This window comes from Corvus cornix, chromosome 23, assembly GCF_000738735.6.
Source record: "Corvus cornix cornix isolate S_Up_H32 chromosome 23, ASM73873v5, whole genome shotgun sequence".
NCBI lineage: Eukaryota > Metazoa > Chordata > Aves > Passeriformes > Corvidae > Corvus > Corvus cornix.
Window position 1 is genome coordinate 1,372,903 of NC_046352.1, and position 22,590 is coordinate 1,395,492.

General features: G+C 58.3%; 1 long non-coding RNA gene across 1 annotated transcript; it reads left to right on the top strand.

The window, feature by feature from the left end:
• Nucleotides 1-4,432: 4,432 nt before the first annotated feature.
• Nucleotides 4,433-21,071, top strand: LOC120411214. Its single transcript, XR_005603604.1, has 3 exons — nt 4,433-4,514; nt 12,518-12,521; nt 21,059-21,071. It is a non-coding gene; the product is annotated as an uncharacterized LOC120411214 (long non-coding RNA).
• Nucleotides 21,072-22,590: the final 1,519 nt, after the last annotated feature.

Genomic DNA, 22,590 nt, shown 5'->3' on the forward strand with positions numbered 1-22,590 from the left:
AGTTTCCCCGCCTGCCTGGCTCAGATCCTGGCACAGGTCCTGGCCCTGGGGAGGGTGAGGGCTCAGCCTGCATCCCTGCATCCCATCCCTGCATCCCTGCGTGGGCTCAGGTGAGCGAGAGCATCCCCCATCTGGGCTCAGTTTGCTGCGGCAGCCAGAGGGGCAGGAGCTGCGTGAGACTGGAGCATCCGTTAATGGGCTGGCTCTTCCTCTTCCTCTTCCTCATCCTCTATATGAGGCTGCTGCCGGCGGGAAGGGGGATCAGCACGGAGTGGGCTCCTGCCGGCCGGGCTGAGCTGGGCTGGCAGGGAGGTGAGCTGGAGCTGCTGGAGGAGGGGGGTTAATGCCGGGCAGGGCCTGGGGCAGGGCTCAGATCCCAAAATCCCGGCCGGGTTCCCGTAAGGAGGCGGAGGGAGGGGGGAGCTGGCAGCATGGTTTCCCTGCCCCACTGCTGACCCGCCGAGAGACTCGGAGGCAAAAATCTCTGCTGGCTCCTGAGCGGCCCCCAGCACCCTGGGGTGGGTGTGGAAGGAGAAGCTGCTGGAGTGGAGCCAGAAGGACCTTTCCTGCCTGGGCAGGATCCTGGGGAAGGGGATTGTGGTGGGCTCCTGAGGCAGGCACCGGCCATCTCGGGGCTGGCTTTGACCCTTTCGCCGCCACCGGAGAAGGTCTCTGGGCCAGCTCCAGCCCATTGTGGCTTCCTGCGATTTACAGCCCTTCCCGGGGGGAAATTGTCCCTGTGGGAGCACTCGGCCCTCGGGGAAGGGAAGAGGGCAGCGGTAAAAATAACTCTGCTCCGGTGCCACGTTCGCAGCCCCCCGGGCTGGAGCTGGGGATGGAGGGGGCCGGGTCTCTGGCCCCGCTCCGAGGGTCTGGGAGCCCAGCTCGGGGTGCAGCAGGTCCTTCCCCCCAAACTGGCTGCCAGAGGGGTGCAGGGAGCTGGTGGCTCCCCAGGGAGCCCTGGGGGCTTACTGGAGCCTCCCCAGTGCCTGTGACCAGCCTGGGCCGGGCTGTGCCCCAGCTCTCCATCCTCGGGGACAGGTCCCCTCTCATCCCGGGATCTGGGGCCGAATGCCGTGGCTTTGTCCCCCCCGGCACTGGCTCTGGAGCAGCAGCTCCTCAGGAAGGAACTGGGGTGGGGACAGAAGTGGCCCCTTCCTGGTCCTGCTGCCATGGCCGGGAAGGTGCTGGATGCAGCCCCAGCCCCGTTTCATCCTGCCCAGCTTCCATTTTAGCCCCCGTTTTCGTCAGCACAGGAATCCTGGCCCCACTTGCTTTCACTGGGAATTTTTTCCAGTGCCTGCAGAGCTTGAACAAGGCCTGGTCCCTCGCATCCTGCACACAGAGCCCAAAGGGAATCCAGGGGCAGATCCCAGAGCTGCCACGGGTTTCTCTGTCACTTGGCCTGATCCATAAAACACTTCCTAATGAACAGTGACTCATGTTGCCTGGAGTTAAAATTAAGGTCCATGTTTCAAGGCCGCTCTTACTCACTTGTGGCCACAACAGCTTCCAGGATTCCAGCTTGGAAAGGACAGGCATTTGGGAAGAGCATCCACATGACTCCAAAAAGCCCCCTGGTGCATCCACAGGAGGCTGAAAATGGGGTAAATGCCTTCCTAGAAGTCACAGGGACCTCTGAGTAACCTTAAATAAAACCAAGGGACTTGAGCATCCACAGGCTGGGTTTCACCTGGGGTTGTTTTGCTTGCCCAGCTCTGTGCTCCCTTCCAGCCGCATCTTTGGGGACCTTCTCAGCCTTTTCTCACCCTGGAAGTTTCCACAGCTGGCCCCAGCTGTTTGGTTCATCAGGAGAGGAAAATGCTGTGGAAGGAGGATCTGTGCTCTGGGACTCGTGGCTCAGCAGGACACGGTGGCTTCTGGTCACCTGGAGGGGTTGGAGCAGTGCTGGGAGCAGGGGCTGCACCCAAGTGATTTCTGAAATTATGTTTTGAAAGGAGAAACGTATCTGGAAAGAGCCTGTGAAAGTGAACCAGCCAGTAGAGACAGCTGGCTGGGCCACCAGGTGCTGCATTCCCATTGGCTCCTCCCCGGGCGGTGGCATTTGCATGGAGTTCGGGCCTGAGGAGCTGCTGTGGGTAAACTTGTCTAACAAGCCTTCCACCCCTGCCCTCTCCTGAAGGAAAGCCTGAGCCCTCTTGCCTCGGATTAGGTGCTGGTTTCACATTTATTCATGCCCCTTTGAACCCTTGATATTTTACAGGAGCCTCTCCTGGGCCCGGCTGCTCCAGTTCCAACTCGCACCAACACGTGGGTGCCGCACTGCCCAGCCCTCGCCTGCCGTGGGGTTTGGAGCCCCTTTGAGGGGTTGGAACATCCTTCCCTCAGTCCTGGCAGCTCATTCCATCTCTGTCTTTCCTGGCTGTCCCTGTGGTCCCATGGGATGGAACCAGATGCAGCAGTGGCGGGTTCAGCCCCCCATCCTGACCCTGGGCTTGCCTGGAAGAGGAGCCTGGGCCATGTTCTTGCTCATTTCAGAGGCCCCTTTACTCTCAGGTTAACCCCATTTTTAGGAGCAGGGTGATGTCAAGTGACCTGAGGATGGGCCAGGCACCACCGCCAGACTGAGCTGCTGCAGATGCTGTTGAGGAGCTCTGGAAGTGTTTTGGGGGAATCTGATGTGCCTGGAATGCCACAAACCATCCAGAGCGTCTGAGGGACACGGGGGAGGTGGGAATACTTTGGTTGGAGGGGCCGGTTCTGCAATTTCTGTGCTTCAGCACAAGAAAGGCTGAGGGACTGGGAGCATCTGAACACCAACTCCAGCGGGTGGTGCTGGCCGGGGCTGCTCGGTTCCCCCGTGCTTTGGATCCTTCCTGGCACTTTGGGGACGGGAGGGTTTGGCCCAGGGAGAACCAGTGCTCCATCTCTTCCCCCACTCCGTGCCCTGTGAATCCTCCCGGGGGCCATCGGTGGCTCCAGGTGGCCTTTGGACTGCGGGTGGCACAAACAGCCCCTGCTCTGTGTGGCTTTTCCCTTCCCACCCCTTGGAAAGGCCCTCCCTGCACGGAAACAACTTCCCCCCCCACCCCACAGGCTTGCTGGCAGCTGGAGCTTTGGGGGGAGATAAATCCCCCTCCAGGGAGCCCCAGCCTCCACTGTTGGTGTTTTTGCTTTGTTTTGGTTCAAGCAGAGTTTCCCTCGGCACAACCCACGGCAATCTGCAGAGGCTTCAGGCTGCAGCTTGCCCATTCCTGGGCTGGGGTTGGGAGCTCGCCTTTAGATATAATTGAGCCCCATCTGGGCTGGGAGAACCCGAGCTCAGCTCTGCTTTCCTCGAATATATTTAGCCCATAGGACAGGCAGGGAACTCTGCAGGGAAATGCCCTGGTGCAGAAAATATATATATGACCCATATATATATATATAAACTATATATATGATATATACTGTACTTTAAATACAGACACAAGCTGAATTCCTTCCCCACAAAATGAAAAACAAACCATATATATATAAAAGACCTTTAGTAAAGGAGAAAGTCCCACTTTTGGTTTAGTTCTAAGAGTGGTGATTTTATTGTGCTTAAGTCAATGCAGTTTGGATTTAGATTCCTTTTTTTTTAGGGGGTAAAGAATAGTGCCTGCACCTGTGGATTCCTGGTGCCAGGAGTGGGCAGATTCCCACCTGGCAGGAGCCCTGTAAATGAGTTCCTCTTGGAATTTACCCACAACAAACCCAAGCCCAGTGCTCTCCCCTCCTCATTTGCATGTTTTAATTAGCAGTGCTCTGGACAGAGGGTTCTGCAGACTGGAAATGGAAACCTCAGGAATAAAGGTGAGGAAACTTCATTACTCCTGATGAAATAAAATCTTGAATTTCAATGAAGTTTTAGGACTTTTTATGGGGAAGTGCTTTTGGTTATGGAGAATTTATAATGAGGAAAATTATTGTGTAATTTATTAAGTTCATGACTGTTTTAGCGCTTGGGAAAGATTTTTTTTTTTTCCATGTTTTTCTTTAAAAACTGTAAAATATATTAAGTTGTTGTAGCAGCTGCGGGGTCGTTCACCAGCGTGACACGAAGTCAAGACACTTTCCCGAGCTCTGTGTTCTCTTTGAGTTTTGTTGTCTGAGGTCTTTGTTTTGAGAAAACAAATCGGGTGCCTGAAATCCCCCTCATGGTGCTTTTTGACTCCCAAAGTGTTTCTTTGCACTGATTGCCACTTTATAGGTCGGGGGTGCCTGAAATTCCCCTCTGCAGGGTTCCACTGCCTGCAGGGCAGAAATGAGGGAATGGCACAGGGAAAGGGTGTGCTTTGTGACTCACCCAGCTTTTTAAAAATAAGGGGGTGAGCGTCCCCTTCTCTCACCCAGGCAGAAGGCATAACTCAGCAGGGTGTGATCCTCAGACACACACACTTCACTTCTGTGCCAGCTCTGCCTCCCAGTTCTCACATCTCAGCAGCTGCTGAGGCTTTACAGGCCACAGGTGGTTCTTAGCTGGTGCTGTGTGAGGCTTTACAGGCCACAGGTGGTTCTTAGCTGGTGCTGTATTCTTTGAGTGTGAATAAACAAAATTTAATTTTTTTCCTCCACCCAAATATTACTTGAAAATGGCTGTAAGTATTTCCATGTATAATCAGAGTTAAAATTGCCTTTTCAATTTACTTTGTTCTTTTGGGTGCAGGACTGACCTTTTCCGTGCAGTTTGACCTTTTGGAACAAGGGTTTTGCTGAGGCCACCTGACTCTGCAGGGCTGACAGAAGCTCTTTGTACCAGCACAACAGCAGCTGGAAGCTGCTTATCCCCAGCTCTTGTTGCACAGAGCAGATTGAGGCTGGGAGACCTCCTTTTAAAGAAGTGATCTTTATTTGAAAGCGCAGATGGGAGGATGGGGAGCTTTGGTGGTGACAGGTATGTGAAGGGTGCCAGCCTGGGTTGATTTATTTTTTTTTATTTATTTCTAGGGGACAGAGGTGGCTCTGGCCCGTGGCTCACACCTGGTGTCAGAGCTGGGAGAAGGCTGCTGATAATCCTGGCCATGGCCTTTTCCTCTCTGGCACTGCCCCTGATCCAGTGGGGATGCATGTTCTTAAAATCCTTCAAAATGCAGTGGCAGCACAGTTTTCCCACTAACTGGATCCATCACAGCAGAATTCTGTGCCATTCCTCAGTTGATGGAAACATGGATGAGGGAATCCAGCAGCTTTTCTCAACATGCTTTCTGCTCTGGTGTCTATAATCCAATAGCACCTTGAGGATTTATCACAGCAGAATTCTGTGCCATTCCTCAGTTGATGAGCTCATCACCGAGGGAGTCAAATTAAAAAATGTACAGTCAGGTCAAAAAAAAGCAATGCAAGGGGATCAGCTGCTTTTGAAGTGCTAACGTGGCTGATCTTAGGGCCTGAATGACTTTATTATTTATTTTTGTTATCTGATTTCAGAGACTTGACTTTGTAAAACTGGGGTCTGCTAGAAAACTGGGTGAGGAAGGTGGGTGAGAAACACTCCTTCTTCCCCATTATGTACATGAGTGACTGGGAGCGTGTGGCACTTAAATTATTTGCTGTGGGTCTGGATGAAAGGTTTGCATGCTGGCAGTGCAAATCTTAAGGCTTTGTAATGTAATCTGTGTATATATTCATACATTCCAGTTTCCTATGTCAGTATTAGGAACTCTCATGGAAAAAAAAAAAAAGAAGCAGGGGGATGTTGAAAGAGCCAACACTACTTGATTTCCAGCACTCTGTCATGGAGTGTCGAGTTCACTGGAGTTTCCCGACAGGAATGTTCTTCAAGGACAGCAGCTGGGACACGTGAAGGGGCTCGGCGGGAGCTGCCTGGCAGGCAGAGGCCAACCCGCAGGACCGGCCCGACGCCTTCGAGCTGGAGCTGAGATTGGTCAACATCGCCCCCGTGAAGAAGAAGTCCATGAACGCCCGGATGAAGCAGCTGATCAAGGAGATGCTGGCCACGGCCATCGTGCCCGTGGGCGAGGCGCTGCTGGAGAACCCCAAGATGGAGCTGCTCATGATCACCTTCATCGACACCGAGACCAAGAAGGAGCTGCTGGGCAGTTACGTGAAGCAGGGCTACACGGCCAAGGCAGACATCTTCGCCCTGGGCATCATCATCTGGGCCATGCTGGAGAGTTTCCTGTCCACTGCCTGCGGCACCGACTTCTACATGGCCCCCGAGGTGTGGGAGGGACAGAGCAAGGTGTGCTCGGCCTCCGGGCAGAACCCCGAGGAGCCCATCAACGTCAATAAATGCCAGAGCAGGGTGGATGCCAGCGACCCGGAGCCCACCCTGAAGGTGGCGGATTTTGGGCTCTTCCTGCACAAAAACCAGATCATCCATCGGGACCTCAAGCCCGACAACATCCTCATCTCCCGAAAGCCCAACCGCAAGACCAACACCAGCTTCATGCTGCAGCTCAGCAGCGCCCTGGCTTACCTGTGGTTTGTGATGGATTTCTGTGATGGAGGAGACATGAACGAGTACCTGCTGTCGTTGCAGCTTGTAGAAACCTCATTAAAAGGAGAAATAGCCTTTGACCCCAAAAGTGCTTATTTCCATCATATCCTTTCATTCTCATGTTCATCAGGTAGTTACGACGTTTCTTTTTCCCCTCCTTCTGTATAATTAACCCAAATTTCCCCTCTCCGTGAAGATCCTGCTTTCATTCATTTGCAGCCACAGCTTCTCTGGGTAGCCTGTGCCAGGGCCTCAGCAGCCCCACAGGGAAGAAAACACCTTCCACTATCCCAGGTTGCTCCAACCTGGCCTCGGACACTTCCAGGGGTTCAGGGATCCTAGAATGGTTTGGGTTGGAAGGGATCTTAAACCCCATCTCATTCCCATGGGCAGGGTGTTTACTTTTCCCCGTTGCAATATCTTGCTCTCTGGATTGTTGAGAGGAGGATCAAACATGGCAAATACATTGTGATTTTTTTTTTTTTTTTTCCTTTTCCATAAAAACATTTGCATAACTCCACTTCTGGGCAGGAGCCTGAGCTTGATATGCTCCACACAAGTGAAGATAAGGAGGCGGACAGATGGGAGGGTAATGGCCACTGGGTATCTTTAAAAATTCTGTTATCAGGGTCGAGGAAAAGCTGTTGGCAAAGTGGGTGGGACAGGCTTTGTCAGGGTGGGACACTGTCCAGCTGAAAAATCTCTCACGGATAAATACAGCTGCGTGGAGTTACTTGTGAGACTTTGTTTATCCCAGGGGTCCTGTGTTAACTTGCTGGAATTCATTAATGTGTCAGGAATGGAGAACAGGCTTTAAAAATACCATGCGGATAATAATGCAGTTGTGTAAACAGGATTAGTAAAAGTGATTGCAGGTTTTACTTTGCTTTCGGTGCTAACAGAAATAATTGCAGGACTTTGCTTGCAGAGCTGCCTCAGAGGAGCTGAAGAGGCAGTATTAACACACAGCATAATTTTTGAAAGCCAGATTGATTTAGTATCCATTGGTTTACTGACTACCATTTCTTTTCTTGAAAAGGTCCCTTTTTAAAAGCACTTCAAGATGCCTCTCTGAATTTTTTAGCTCTAAAATAGATTTACTGTTTAAATTGGTCTGGGAAGGTAGCTGTGAATTACTACCATTTCTTTTCTTGAAGAGATACCTTAATCTCACTGTTCCTGACTACAAACCCTAAATAAGACTCAGCTCCTGTGACTCCATGGAGGGCAGAGCTGTGTTGGTGCTTTGCCACTGTCACAGATGTAGGGGGTGGATTTTGTTGCCAGCTGAACCAAATCTGTGGAGTTTGAGTCCTGAATTAGCTTTGTCTGCTGGTGCTTTGCTGCTGCTCTGTGTGAGGAGACTGAGGAAGGAGTGTCACCCTCTCCTGGGGCAGATTCTTAGTGAAACTAAGGACAATCAGACACCCCTGTCCTCTCCCAGGTGATGTCACAGAGCTGAGCTGCGGGAAGAGCAAAGGGCAGAGCTGAGCTGACTGGCAGGGTCACTTTCTGGTAGCCTGGGCTTGGCACAGGCACCTGGCCCCTGCCAGGCACAAACACCACAGATTGTTGTGCTGCTCCAGATGGGGGAAGAGCTTCCAGCTCACCCCAGCGCTGGTTTGGATGGTGGTGCTGGAGAGCAGCCCAACTTGAGGGCAGATGTGCAGGGAGGAGCTTTGAAAGCCCCAGGGTGGAATTGTAAGGTGGGGGAAGAGCTTCCAGCTCACCCCCCTGGTTTTAGTGGAGCTGCCAGGGATTGCTTTGGGAGCCGTTCCTGACTTGTTCTCATGCAGGGATTAGGCTAAAATTATACTGGCCAGCTTGCCGGGTGCTGTCCGAGCCTGAGAACCAGGATCCTTGGCTTTGCCAGCTCCCTGTGGCTTGTCATTCCTGCTGTCTGCTGTGGGCCTTTTGTTGGTGAGCAGCCCTGCAGATCCCGTTGGCAGCCTGCTCAGTGTTTGCTGTGTTATCCCTAGTCAGCTCTCATCATTTCAGTTTTCATAGCAGCCCCAAGTATAAATCACCCCTTGGCAGAAATTTGTGTCCCTGGTTTAAAAAGCCAGAAGAATAAGTAGCTCTGGGAAGACACTGAAAGATAATCTAATTAATTCCCTTGTCAAGATAAATAAGGGAATAAATATCAGTCTGAAAGCATCCTTTAAGTTTGAAGATGTGTATTTTTGAGCTGTTTCTTTTTTTCATAAATAAATATTAGGCTCTTGAAAGAGGGGTGAAGGTATGATAAATAAGGGAATAAAACTCTTTCAGAAACAAGAAGCAATTGGTAGCACATCATGATAGAGCTTGGAGGAAATCCATCCTGGGTGTCCTTGGAAGAGGAAGTCACTGTCTTGTTGCAGGCTGTGGAGTTCTTGGCAGCAGCCCTGCTGCAGGTTAAAGAGCACTCCTGTCCTGGTTTCATGCAAATCTGCTTTGATAATTTGCGGAAGCCCCACAGGTGAAGCCCAGGGGAGGTACAATCACCTGGATCTTGGGACTTGGAGCCGTGCTGCTCTAAAAGACTCCAGAATTTGTATGAGGGGATTGTTTGCATTGCTGACACCCGGAATTTAATAGAGGTCTTTAAAAAAACTGAGGAGCTGGGGGAAGGAGGTGGGGCAGCCAGGGTCGTGGTTTTGAGGTGTGCTCAGATAGGCCCTTTATTTACAGGTACACGAAGCCGAGGGAACGGGGTGGAAGGAATCGGTAACAATGTAGGAGTGCATCTTGCAGAAAGATGGCATGGTGCAGAAGATGTCCCATGGCTCCAGCTCCTTGCGCGAGTTCTGGGCCCTTAGCAGTATCAAGAGCCAGCACCCCAACGTCATTCACCTGGGTGCCCGCGTGGCCGTGAAAAAGATCCGGTGCCACGCTCCGGAGAACGTGGAACTGGCTCTTCGGGAGGTTGGTCGTGGCAGTTATGGTGTGGTGTACGAAGCGGTCGTCAGGAGGACCTCCCCTTCCCCAGAACCTTTGCTCTTGAAGATGGTGAGTAGCCAGCCTAAGTACGATCTAACCCCTAGAGGGGAAAATACAGCCCGGTTCCTGTGCCTAAGTTTTAGTTCTGTGGTTTTTCTTCTAGCACTCGACCCCTGTTAATGGCGGGGTCTGGGCAGGCCCAGCGCTGCCACGCCAGATTTCACTTCCACCTGGCCCGTGGCAACAGGTGCAGGTTTATGGAGTAGCTTCTGGAATGTTGAATTGTTGCCACCTTGAACGCACTGGGCTGTATTTGAAATCTTAACGAAAAGATGTATGAGGGAGAGGAGCAGGAGCGTTCTCGATAGTCCTGTCTCGGCACGATACCAGTCTAGGTCAGGCTGGATGGGGAGCATGACACCCTCCTGTTATTCCTGCAGATGCTCACGGAAGACACAGTTAATTAAAATCTGTCACTGCCCAACCAGGGGCTTCAACTGGAACCTCCTGTGCTCTCGAGTAAAACAGCTTAATTATAACAGAAACATTTGCTCCTGCAGTCACCTCCACAAGAGGCTGGTGAAAAATCAGTCGCCTCAAAAAGTAAACCGGGAGCGATTGAAGCTTTCTCTTCTCTCTGCAATCAGTTATCCTTTTTAACCTTTCATAGCTGTAGATTCCTCGTGCGGAGGAGACTCTTAACTTTTGTCCTTGCTCTGTTGAGCAAAAGTGAAAGTTAGATGCTGGGTGCAAACTTTTTTTTTTTTTTTGTGTGTGTGTGTCTCTCTCTCTCTCTGTTTTACTTTCAGAGCAATAATAGGGCAGCGTGCAGGGACGGTCATAAATCTGCAGCAGGGTTTGGTGGCTTTTTTTTTTTCAGTGTCCCGTTTTGGTTTGGTTGTGTGAAGGTGGTGCTGGTGTTTGGTTTGTAATCTTGAGTGATCCTTGGCTAGCCAGGCTTTTTTTTTTTTTTTTTTAATTTATTCCTGTCTCTAGTGTGATTTTACTTATTTATTTATTTATTTACTGACATAAAGAGAATTACCTTTATCACTGGCTGTCTCAAAGCTATTGTAGTTCTGATCTACCAGTGTGATTTTTCTTATTTTTTTTCTTAAAAAAAAAAAATTCCCTAAAGCAGTGGAAATACTTGAAAAAAATATCTCTGTAGCATTGCCTGAGACTGATGATACCTTTTTTCTCTCTCTTTTTCTTGGTCACATCTTGGTTCAAAACCTTAGTGCAAATGTGTGTCACACAGCTTTGCTGAAAGGTTCAGGTGCAGCCTCGGCCCATCCCGTGAGTGGATTCTCCTGGTAACGCGTTTCTCACACACCCCTTGTTGGCCCATCGGATCTCAGTGTTCAGGCTCTGATCTGAAGTTGCAGCCCCGCTATAACGCAGCGCAGTGTTTTCCTCCGGAGTTATTCGGCCGCTGGTGAAATTACAGATCCTGGGCTCCCGACACGGGGGGACGTTCCGTGCCCGCTTGGAACCCGGTGTGCCCGTGTTTGAGCGGGGCAGGGCCGGGGGCGGCCCCGGGGCTCGGCGCGGTGGCACGGCCGCGGTGACAGCCGGTGTCCGCTCGGCTGGGCCCGGCCCGGGGCTCCGGCAGCGCTCGGGCAGCGCCGCGGGCGCCGTTAAGGAGGCGGGCGGCGCTTCCCGGGCCCGCGGGAGCGAGCGGCGGCCCCGGCCCGCATTTGTATTATCTCTGTTATCTCTATTATTTATATATTTGTATTATTCCATAATTGCCGGTGCTTCCCTTCACAACCGCAGGTGGGGGCCCCGCGCGGCCGCCCCGAGTAGGAGGGGGGCGGCGGGCAGGGCCCAGCGGGCTGGCATCGTTCCCCCCATCTGGGGCGAGCGGTGCGCCCCGGTGGGTTGTAGCGGGGCGGGATCCGCTCTGCAGGTTGGGGGGGGCTCGGTACGCACTGCGGCGGCGGCGCTGAGGTAACGCGGCTTCTCCCGGCCCGGGGGCGGCCTCGCATTGCCCGGCCTCGGCTGAGGAAGGCGGGCGGGCGGAGCGCAGCCCTAAGATGGCGGCCGGGCGGCGCAGGGCGCTGCGCCCGGAGGGGGCGTGGCCGAGGGGTGGGCGTGGCCGAGGGGTGGGCGTATTAACATCATTAAACGCCCTCCGCGCTCGCCCCGCCCCGCCGCCCCACCTGGCCAATCAGCAGGGAACAATTCCTTCCTGATTAATAACCAGAAATGTAAGTAATTAATTAATTGATTAGCACTTCCAGGGGCACCCACAGCTTCTCCAGGCAACCTGCGCCAGGACCTCCTCACCCTCCACCCCTGCCAGGGGCAGCGACACCTTCCCCTATCCCAGGCTGCTCCAGCCTGGCCGTGGAATAAATCATAGAGTCCCGGAACCGTTTGTTTTGGAAGGACCTTAAAGCCCATCCCAATCCAAAGCCAGAGCACAGCCAAGGGTGTGAGGGGCTGTAGTGATTTTTTCTGGCCACCAAGCGAGGAAAGGGGCACAGAACAGGGAACAGAGAGGGGCGGCAGCTCTTGTGTCACCGCCACAACAGGAGCCCTGTGCCCCAGCTCCTGGACATGGGGCGCACTTCCAGCCCTGCAGCCTGGCCTTCTCCCAAAATGTCCCTGTGATAGCTTTGCAATGCTTGAGGAGACAGCAGGACCTGTGCAAGGAGCCCTGGGACCCAGGGCACTAATCACCCCCGGGATCCTTCCCAATTAACCCTGGAGAGCCCACTCTCAGCTTTCCGAACCCACAAGGGGCTCATTGGCCCCTAATTGGCTTGGGACAGCTTAGGCAGATTGCTTCTGGACTCGATTAAAGGGATTCACAGGAATGGAGGGGTTGTAATGCCCTAAGCTCCGACACTGACCAGACCCAGACACGACCTGGCCCTGCCCAGGGTGACATTGATTAACTATCTGCCAGGCGCTGGCAGGGGAACAGGGCTGGCTGGGCACCGGGGAGGGCAGAGCAGGGGACTGAGCCGGGACCTGCCAAGCACATCTTGCAAAATTGTTCCTGTTCTGGCCCCTGCGGCGGCCTCCCCCCACAGCTGTTTCGGGGCTCCTTCCGCCCCGGCTCACGTGTGGAGCAAGTGACGTGCGCATGGATGCACAGGCACACGGCGTCGGGGTGCACTGACCCCCTCCTCTCCCCAGGTGTGTGGGCACACAGGTGTAGGTGTGCAGGGATGCAGGATGCACAGGTGCATGGATACGGGGACAGGCTGGGGCCTGCTGCAGTGACCACAGCGACTGCAGGCAGGAGGGGGGACAGGCAGCACGGGCAGCTGCACCGCGAGGGTAACTCTACCCTTGCCACAGATGGGTCACGGCAGCCCCGGACATGATGCCCAGCTGGCTGGCCGAGGGTCAGTGCTGGCCAGAGGGAGAGCTGTAAACCTGACCCAGAAACGCTTGAGGGGGCAGAGGGTGAGCACAGCCCTCGCTGAAAACAGAGGCTGTTCCCCACACCAGTGTCACGGCCATGACCCAGCTGGCTCCGCTGCTGGGGTTCACCCCTCCCCAGGCAGGGGCTGGGGGCTCCTCTGTGTCCCCAAACACAGTGGGGGCTGCTCGAGGGGAGAGGCAGCTCTGGGGAGACGCAGCCCCTGTCCCTGGCACATGCAACAGGGTGCCCAAAACATGACCAGTTCTGGGGTGCAAACACACCTCGCCAGTGGCTCCCTGTGTGCTTGAGCAGAGCTGGGCCAGCTGCAGCAGGGGGTGGCTTATCCAGAGTTTGTCCCTTTCCCCACCAAGGAGGGGCAAAAACCAGCCCCGTGGTCATTAGGACATTGTGATGGTTCCAGAAATCATGCGTGCCCTGGGAGCAGCACGGCCTGGGGCTGGACCCCAAAACAGCATCAGGGTGGGGACATGCCTAAACCGGAGCTGCGGGGTAAACAGGGCCACGCGCTGCCCCGTGGCCAAATGGCGGGCCAGTAAACAAGATGGGCACAGCCTGTCCAGGAGGCCCTGCCCGCCCGTGCCGTGGACCGACGCGGTGTCGGGTGTCCGGGGACAGCACCTGTCACACGGTGGTGAACCATCGGGAACTGCCGGCGCCCCTTGCCCCGCTATTTATAAGGCGCTCGCTGGTCATGCGGATCCCAATCCTGCAGGATGCCGGCTTGGAAATCCATGGGCTCGTCAGGGCTCTCCTCTCACCGCTCTCGCATCTCCAGGCAGATGGGACAGATGAGCTGCTTCTCCAGGCTCTCCATGGGGCTGCCATCGTTGGCGCACTTGCGGCAAAGGTTGTGCTGGCAGGGCAGGATCACCACGGGCTTGCTGAACCCCAGCCCGGGCGTGGGGACGGAATGGGCACGGGGACCCCGCCTCACCTGGAAGACGTCCTGGGAGGGGAAGACGAACATCAGGGGGTCCCTCAGTGTCCCCACAAACATCCCAGTGCCGCACCGGAACCGGCCCCCCGAAATCAAACTGCCCCGGCTCTGCCAGTACGGGTTGGCGGCGTTCCTCTGCAGCCCGTAGACGCCGTGGCGGTCCAGCAGCACCTCGTGGCGGCACGAGGGTGCCCGTGCCCACCTGGAGCACTCCTGCTTGTAGATGTCGATGATGTTCTCCACCAGCAGGAAGGGCGGCATCCCCACATCCCCATGTCCCCATATCCCCCTGTCCCCCGCAGCCCCGGCCCAGCAGGAAGACCCCCAGGTGTAATCTCTTGGGGTCTCAGTGCTGGAGCTGGGGCACGGGATTTTGGCTGAGGGAAGAAGGTTTGAGTGAGGAAAAGATTTGAATCAGGGGTCATTGAGAACTGCTCTGGACAGGAGGGAGAACTGGGTTGGGGAGGAAGTTTTGGGTCGCAGGAGGAAGCCCAGCTGCCACCAACCCCCCCAGGGACCCGCCATCCCCCTGAGACAGCCAGAGGCACACCACACCTCTTATCTCCCACCGAGTGTTCCAGCAAGAGCTTTTGGGGGGCAGCAGGACGTTCCCTCTGCCCCTTATCAGCCTCAGTGCCTGTTGTCATGAGCAGAGCCTGGATTTGTTCCTCTGACCCCTCTGTCCCCCCCCAGCCCCATCCTTGTACCCACTGGGGCCCCCCCAAACTGTCACACAATATTTAGTGGTTCAGGGAATTTGGCCGGGGCCACTGCTCTGTCTTGAGAGCCCCGGACCCCCCGGCAGCCGCGGACACCTGCCACGTGCCATCGTCCCCGTCCCCATGGCTCACAGCAAGGAGGGACATGGGCACAAGCCAACCCTCTGAAGCAGGAACAGGGCTGGGCCCCGGGGCACCCAGAAACCCCCGGGGGGTCCCGGACGGGGGCTGCAGCTCAGTTGTCCCATCGGTGCCTAATTTTAGCCTCGTGCTGCCCGGATTTATCGTCACCCGTCGTGTGACCGGGGTGGGGCATGGCAGTGGGTGGCGCTGGGGACGGGGGGGGCTGCGGTCCAGAGGCGCTGCACCACCACCAACCTCTGTGCCTGTGTAAACCCCAGTACGTCCCAGTTTAAACCACCGTGGTGCTATCAGGTCCCCAGGAAAGAGGCCAGATCCTGGCATAACCCCACAACTGCTCCTTGGGGAACACTGCGGCATCACCCCCAGGGTGGTGACACCCCCACTGATGCTGCACAGTCACCCCAAATGACATCCCCACCAGGGCGATGTCCCTGCTGCAGGGACACCCCTGCCACAATGGTGTCCCCCCCTTTTTCAGTGGCCTGCTGGAGAGGGTGGCACGGCCACGGTGACGTCCCCGTCACGGGCAGGTGACGCAGTAGATGTTGATCCGCTCGTCCTCGTGCTCCTTGCACATGGGGTGCTCGGCCACCTCGCAGTCCTTGTGGGCGCCGAACACTTTGCACATGGAGCAGGTGGGGACCTCCGCAGCCCCCCCGGGTCCCCCCCACGGCACCTTCTGTCCCTGGAAGACGGTTTGCAGTGGTCCCGCTGTTATTTGTGACTGTCCTGGCTCAGCACATCGCCCCGGCCCAGCCGTGTCCCCTAAATATAGTCTGTCTCCTGGGCGAAGTCACCCGGGGGCTATTAATACCCCGTGAGCCAGGCTGGGCATTGCTTGTCCCCAGGTCTGCTCCCCCACACCCCTCACCAGCCACAGCTGCTCGTAGAAGAAATTTTAACTCCTTTGGAGAGGAGAACTTCTCCCATCCCAACGCAGGGACGGCGGTCATTCCCCGCCACGAGCATGGAGATGCAGTTGTTCAGCTCAGTCTGGTGCGGGCAGCCTTTCCTCACCTCGGTGCTCTGGCAGGAGTCCTCCAGCTGGGAGATGATAGTCTGGATCCACTCCCGGCCATCCCCGGCTAAGCTTTCACCCCCGGGTTTTTGTGGGGCTCCTTTTCCCTCTGTGTCCCTCCAGCACCTGCAACATCCCAAGGGCTTCCCATCTCCATGGGCTCTACCCGAGCGCCCGCTTGGCCGCCTCGCTGTTCTCCTGCGGGGACAAGGGACAAGGGATGCCACCCTGCAGCAGCTCCGCCTTCTTCTCCTCCAGCAGCGCTGCCAGGGCGTCAAAGCGAGCACAGTACTGGCAGATGAGGCTCTGGATGAAGGCGGTCTTGTCCGCCTGCTCCTGGGAGATGCGCTCCTCGGCTGCCTGGATGGCTGTCTCCACCAGCCGGCTCGACTTCTCCAGCTGCTCCTTGCACCAGCGGGGAGGGGGAAGGTTTGGGGGTCTCACCATGAGGAAGGCAGCCCCCCCGGTGAGAGGGAGAAGGGGAAGGAGGAGATGAGTGAAGCCGCACACAGTGTGACCCCCATGGGGATCATGGAAATTTCCCCAGTCTGAGCACTTACGTTTTGATGAGCTGCTTGGCATTCTGTGGCACCAGGGCAGGGGGTCAGGGCATCCCCCCACTCGCCAAATCCTGCCCGTGGGGCTTGGGGGCAGGGAGAGCATGGATGTGTGTGTCCCTGTCCCCTCGCTGAGCGGGGGGAGTGTGGGGCTCTCATATCCCTGCTCGATCTTGTCCAGGCGACCACCCTTGGAGGCCTCCACGATCCTGAAGTCCAAGGCGTGGACGGCCTCGGTGAGGTGGTCCAGGCTCACGGAGAAGGCGTCCATTAGTGTCACCAGGTGGGTGGGAGTCGGTAAAGGGGCACTGGGGGCTGAATTACCGGGGTCCATCTTCCTCTGCTGCAAACAAGTGGCCAAAGGTCACCAGGGGCCACCAGGAACAGCAAACTGTCCTCTCGGGCGCTGAGTTCTCTTCCACCTCTTCTTCCTCCCCATCAAAGTACTCCTCTCCCCACGGGTGCTTGAGGGTGCTGGGGAGGTGGGTTCAGCCCTGCCCCTTACCCATCACTACAGGGAAGCTGCCGAGGGAGAGGATGGGGTGATCAAGGAGGGTCTAAGCCCCCAAAGTCCGTCGCCGGACATCCTGTGCCCAGGGGCGTTTCTCCCGCGCCGGCAACGTTGCTGTGGGGAGCAGGCGCCGGCTCGCCAGGCTGCCGGTCCCTGCCGTGTGTCCCCCCCCATCCCGAAGGAATTACAAAACGTGCGGAATTGTCCTATTTGCACCCGTATAGAAAAGTGTCCTGTGCTACCGGTTTTCTTTACAAAATACACAAATTTCAAATCCGTGACAATTATATACAAAACAAGGCCCACCGCGGGGCTGGAAAGCCGAGAGCGAGAGGTGAGGAAGAAACAACCACTCAAAGCCCGGCGCTGGCAGGGACACCGGTGATGGCACCAGCCTGGCAAGCCCAGTCTCACCCCCGTGCACTGCCAGAGGTGCTAATGAGGCTGGAAATTAAGAGTTGGACCGACCGGACTCTTGGAACAAATCCTGCTGGGTGCCGACCTGTTACATCCCGGGCAGGTGGCCAGGAGCTGCTGCCACCTCTGTAACACATCCCCAACCCCGAGCGGGCTCTGGACAGGGCATCCCCCCACCAGGAGAGCTTGATGCCAAGACCATCCCCATTTCGGGGGCTGGCCCAGCCTGGAGCATCCTCAGCCATTTATGGTGTATTTTTGCATCCAAGGTGTATTTTTGAGCTCAGTCCGCAGCAAACCAGCGTGTTTTTGCAGGGGAAAAGCGTTTACGGGGTACTTTTGCATTTAGGATGTAATTTTTGCTTGTGGCCCAGCTCTGGGTGCTGCCTCAGTTTCCCCCTTGGTCCCCGCTGAGCCGGACTTCCGGGACTCCTGCCCCCCGCCCCGGGTGAGCGGCGTTAATTGCCCTGGGGCTAATTGCGCCCCCAGTTTAGATCCAGCCATGTGATGGATAAGCCTGGAGCCCGATCCCCCCTTCCACAGGTCCCCTCCAAAGGCACACGGTGACCGCCCCCCCTCCCCGCCTTGGGGAGCCCTCAGACTGGAGCTGCACACCCGGGCATGGCTGCAGCCCCCGCGGCAGAGGGGACAGAACATCCCCGTGCCACTCGGGGGGCTGCTGGTGTGGGGGGATTGCTCTGGGACCCCCCCACAGCGTCCCCAGACGGCCAAGCCGGCTGCAAAGCGCCCGCGGAGGCTGCCCCGGGCTGGGCCCCCTCGCCCCCGGTGGCCTCGGCTCGTGTGAAGAGCCGGGATTCGTGTGCAAATCCCGGCTGGAGGAGGTCCTCCTCCGGGTCGGGAAGTCGGCGTGGTGACCCCGGCGTGTGGCCGGCGCTGTGGCAGCACCCCCATACCCGCCTGAGCCCTCGCTCAGGAGGTGCCGTTTCTCGTCGCCGGCTGCCACCAGACCCCACTCGGGAGCCCCACGGCAAAGAGGGGACACGACATCCGCACCCCCCCGGGCTGGGGCTGGGCTTTGGGGAGCGGGTTGGACCCTGAATGCTCCCCCAGCCCCTTCCCCGGCCGAGCTGTGCCCGTCCTTTTGCGCAGCCCCCACATAGAACCTGCCGGGCAAAGGGGTGGGCGTGTGGCAGTGCTGGCCACGCCGCGTCCCCAGCTCCAGGGCGGGCGCCTGTCCCTGCACGGCCAGGTAGAGCTTCCTGCGTGCCCGCTGCTGCTGGCCGGGGTGGCCGTCGGCCCCCCGACCCTGCACCCAGCACTCACCCACGGCTTCCCCCACCATGAAGAAGAGGCAGATGCCAGTCAGGACAAGAGGGGCTCTGGGCAGCCACTCGGAGTGACCCCACAGCGATCACCCCACTGCTGGGTGTTTTGAGCCACAGAAAGCCAACAGGGAGCTCTGGCCGCACCCGCAGCAGGGAACAGGGGTCCTGCCCCGAGCTGGGCACAGATCAGCTCATCCCGTGCCACAGTGGGGTCCCACTGTGCGCCAGGTACCCGCCTGCGGACACAGGACATCGGGGGGACATTGGGGGGACATGGCTGATCATGATGCTGGCAAAGTCCGTCAGGAGGTGGGCAGCGTCCGTCAGGATGGCCAGATGCCACCCGAAGTTCATGGTTTTGGTGGGGGGGCGTGAGGACACCCAGAGCGCAAAGAGGAGAGCACCTGGTCCCCATGGGGAGGGCACCCCGGGCTGGTGCCACCGCTTACCTGCCCGGCTTGCCCTGCTCATGGTGCCAGGACTTTGCCAGGGCTCCCCAGGTCCCTCAGGGCACCCCGGGGACACCTGGCACTCATTCCCAGGGATGCTCCTTGCACAGGGCTGGCGGTGCCTCTGCTGCCTCACTGCCGGGCCATTCCGAGCACCATTCCCGGCTCCCCGGCAGTGCTGGGACAGTTGGAGAGCACGGAGAGCAGGGCCCCCAGGATCTCTGTGGAGAGACCCCACCCCACACTGCAGTCCCCCGAGAGCAGGCGCTGGGCCCCCAGGTAGACCAGGACCCCTGTGACCACCCAGACGAGGTTGACGGCCACGGCGCAGGCGGAGGTGATGAGCATGACCCCACCCTGGATGTCGTGCCACCAGGCTCAGGGAGGGGACACCCTGGGAGGGCGAGAGCCACGCGGCCGTACGTACAGCCCCGTCTGGTGCAGAGCCACCCCCATCCTGCGGGCAGGGCACTGGTGACACCCCGGGGCGAAGGCGGCACGGACGCTGGCGTTGGGCTGCTCGCCGGCTGCCCCGTGGCTGTGCCCGTAGATGATGTAGGAGGCGATAAGGACGCCGACGCTCTGCAGCAGGTCCCCCACGACGTGGACCAGCACCTCCTTTGCCCCCAGCATCCCCTTTGCCCGCAGTACCACCCAAACCTTGAAGAGTCCTCTCTGTCTCTCCCTGTGCCTGGCCACAGCTGTCTGGAGCTGCTGTCCCCATGTCCCCCCTCCAGCACCATCACCTCACCCCAAATCCCCATTGGGACCGGTAGGCTGGGCACACAGAAGGTGCAGATGGGATCCACGTACTTGTACTCAGGCTGGAGGGGGTGGGGGGGGTGAGGGACGAGGAGGACGTCGCGGAGGATGGTCAGCGTCGTCCCCAGCACCAGTGCGGAGAAGAGCACCCACGGGTGACCCCGCGGCCCAGTCCCCCTCCCCGGTGGGTCCCTACCCTCCATGAGATCCCTTTGGGGGTTCCTGCGGAGGCAGAGCCGCGGGAGCTGCAGGGACGGGGCCCACGGCTGTGCACGGCCTCCACGCCCCGCACCGCCAGCAGCGTCTCCCGCACTGCGTTGAAATCCCTGATGGCGATGTGCACCGAGAGCAGCGGCTGTGCCGCCGTCAGCGCCCAGATGTGGAGGTTTGGGGATGTCGGGGTGCGGGGGAACCCCGACCCTCCCCAGCCAACATTGTGACACTCACGGGAGCTGGCCTCCTCCAGCACCTCCTGCGCGCTGGCAGCCGCGTCTGCGAGGAGAGGATCCTCGGAGTAGCTCTCCACCTGGATGGTGGTGGTGTGGAAGCGGAAGGCGCCCTGCAGCCCGGGACGCGAGGGCGGGAGTCAGTCGCGGGGGGGCTGGCATTCCCGGCAGTCCCGCATCCCAACATCCCCCCACGCACCCCGTGTGCTCTGCTTTATTTCCCACACATAAAAAGTCCCCGGCTGCCACAGCCCCGGGTCTGCCCTTGGCTCCTGCAGATAGCGGAGATAACACCCAGACTCCTCCCAGCTGAATAGAAATAGGGAATATTAGGTGCTTGGCCTCCAACAGCCGCTCTCAAGCACCCCCTTGCCTCGCAGCGCTCCCCGGAGAAGGGAAGAGGGGTGTTTCAGCTGCCTTAGGTGTGTGTGACCTCCCTCCCTCGCTCCAGCTGGGTCCCCTGCAGTCCCTGGGCAGCCCCCAGCCCTGCGGGGAGGGCGAGTCCTTCACCTTCCCGAGGGCAAACAGAGCAGCGATAAGCTTTTGGGTGCTCCAACACTTCTGCCATCGGCACGCTGGGAATAACCCGGGCAGGCTCCCGTGGAGAGGTAGGATCCGGATGGTGGCTGTGGGATGTGGGGGGAGCACAAGGAGCACCAGAGGCGGCCGCTGCTGACGGGGTTTTACTCGTTATTGGGTTTTACCAGTGCAATAAGGAGGTGCCGGGGTCGGGGCCGGCTCCGGGTGCCCCGTTCCCGGGGCACAGAGCCCTGCGGGAGCTTCAAGGACCAGGTCTCCGTCCTGCGCAAGAAATATCCAAGCTTGGAGAAGCCGTGAGGCGCCGACTGGTTTGGTTACATGCCCCTGGTGTCCTCCCAGCTGCGCCTCGACCCCGTCCTCGTGAAGGGCACGGCCGGCAGCCGGCCTTTCTCCCAGCGGCAGGACTGCCTCAACCAGTTGTGCGGGGACCCCCCGCCCGGGCAGCGGAGCCCCTCAGCCCCGCACTCTGCTCCTGCCGAGGACCCAGCGGAAGCAGCACAAGGAGCTGGTGGCCCAGCAGGCAGAGTGCAGGGATGGGGCCGAGGACATCCTGATGAACGTCCTGGTGGCCGCTGTCACCAAGCTGCCACCCATCAAGGTCCTCTTCACCGAGTACCTGCCCGCGGGGCTGCGGGAGCTGGTGGACGGGCTGGCCGCCTGGCCGGGGGGCTCGGCCACATCCTGCCCCTCACCCCACTCTTCCCCCAGGTACTACCACAGCATCGTCCTCACCGCTGCCGCCTTCTACCACCGGTACCCGGCCGGGGCGGGGCTGGTGGGACTTCTGGGACCCCGAGCAGGGCGTTGGGGCTACACCTCCAGATGGACCAACGAGCTCTCTCGCCTTCTTGGTGTGGCGCAGCTTCCCTGAGCGTATCGTGGGCTTCCCCACGCAGAGCCACACTGCAGTGGGTGACGCTGCAGTGGGTGACACCGTGCCCATCCTGTGCCAGGTGGACTACACCGCAGTGGGTGACACCGCAGTGGGTGACACCGCAGAGGGTGACACCGCAGCAGGTGACACTGCAGAGGGTGACACCGCAGCGGGTGACGCTGCAGCGGGTGGTGCCGCAGTGGGTGCATGTCCCGCATCCTCCAGGGGCAGCGGTGATCCCCTCCCGCAGCTCCCCGCGGCTGGTGCGAGGTGAGGCCGTGCTCCCGGGTCCCTCGGGTGCTCAGTGGTCACCACAAGGCTGTCCCCGAGGCCATCCAGACGGACGCGGTGCTGAGCCTGGACGAGGACACCAGCCTCTCCACCAGCACGGCACAGCCCAACCTGCCTGTCCTCCCTGCATAGCTCAGCGACCGCTTCTTCCCCTTAGGCAGGTGAGAGGGGCAGGCAGGGAGCTGGGGCACGGGCAGGGAGCCGGAGCAGCCACCCCACCCCCGAGCGGGAAATGGCCCCAGACCACGGTGCCTCTGACCATCATCCAGGGCAGGCTCCGGACACACCTGTCCTCCCCCTTGCAGATCGTGGTGCTCTGGAGCTGCGAGAAGCCACACACTGCCATGAGATGGTTTTGGGATGGTCTGGGCTGGAGCAGGGAACCCAGAAAACCCAGAGCTGCGTCCCCAGCCCTTCTGGGTGGAGGTGGGACCACCTGGGGGTTTATCCTGGTCGGGAAGGGGATGGGTTTAGGGATGAGAGGAGGTGGCTGACAGTTTCACCTTTGGGTGGGCCGTCACTCAGGGCAGCTCCCAGGGATCCTGCGGGATAAATGGGGCCGGGCCCTGTGGATCGCTCATCCAAGCCGTCTCAGGATCCCAGTACTGTGCCCAGGTGGGAGGAGCTGAGTCCCGGTTCACAGCTTTCATCCGGGCGGCCTCGCAAGCAGGGTCCCTGTCCCAGCCCATCCTCAGGGGCGTGCCACAACACCTGTCCTTTCCCACTCTTTTTTCAGGCTACAGCCCCTCCAAGAACCTTCTACTACCTGCAGCACGGTAGGATCCTGCCTGCCCCGGCTGAGCACGGCAGGCTCGACGCGCTGCCCGGGGGGCTCCTGGTCCTGCCTGACTTCTCCACCCACCTCGGGG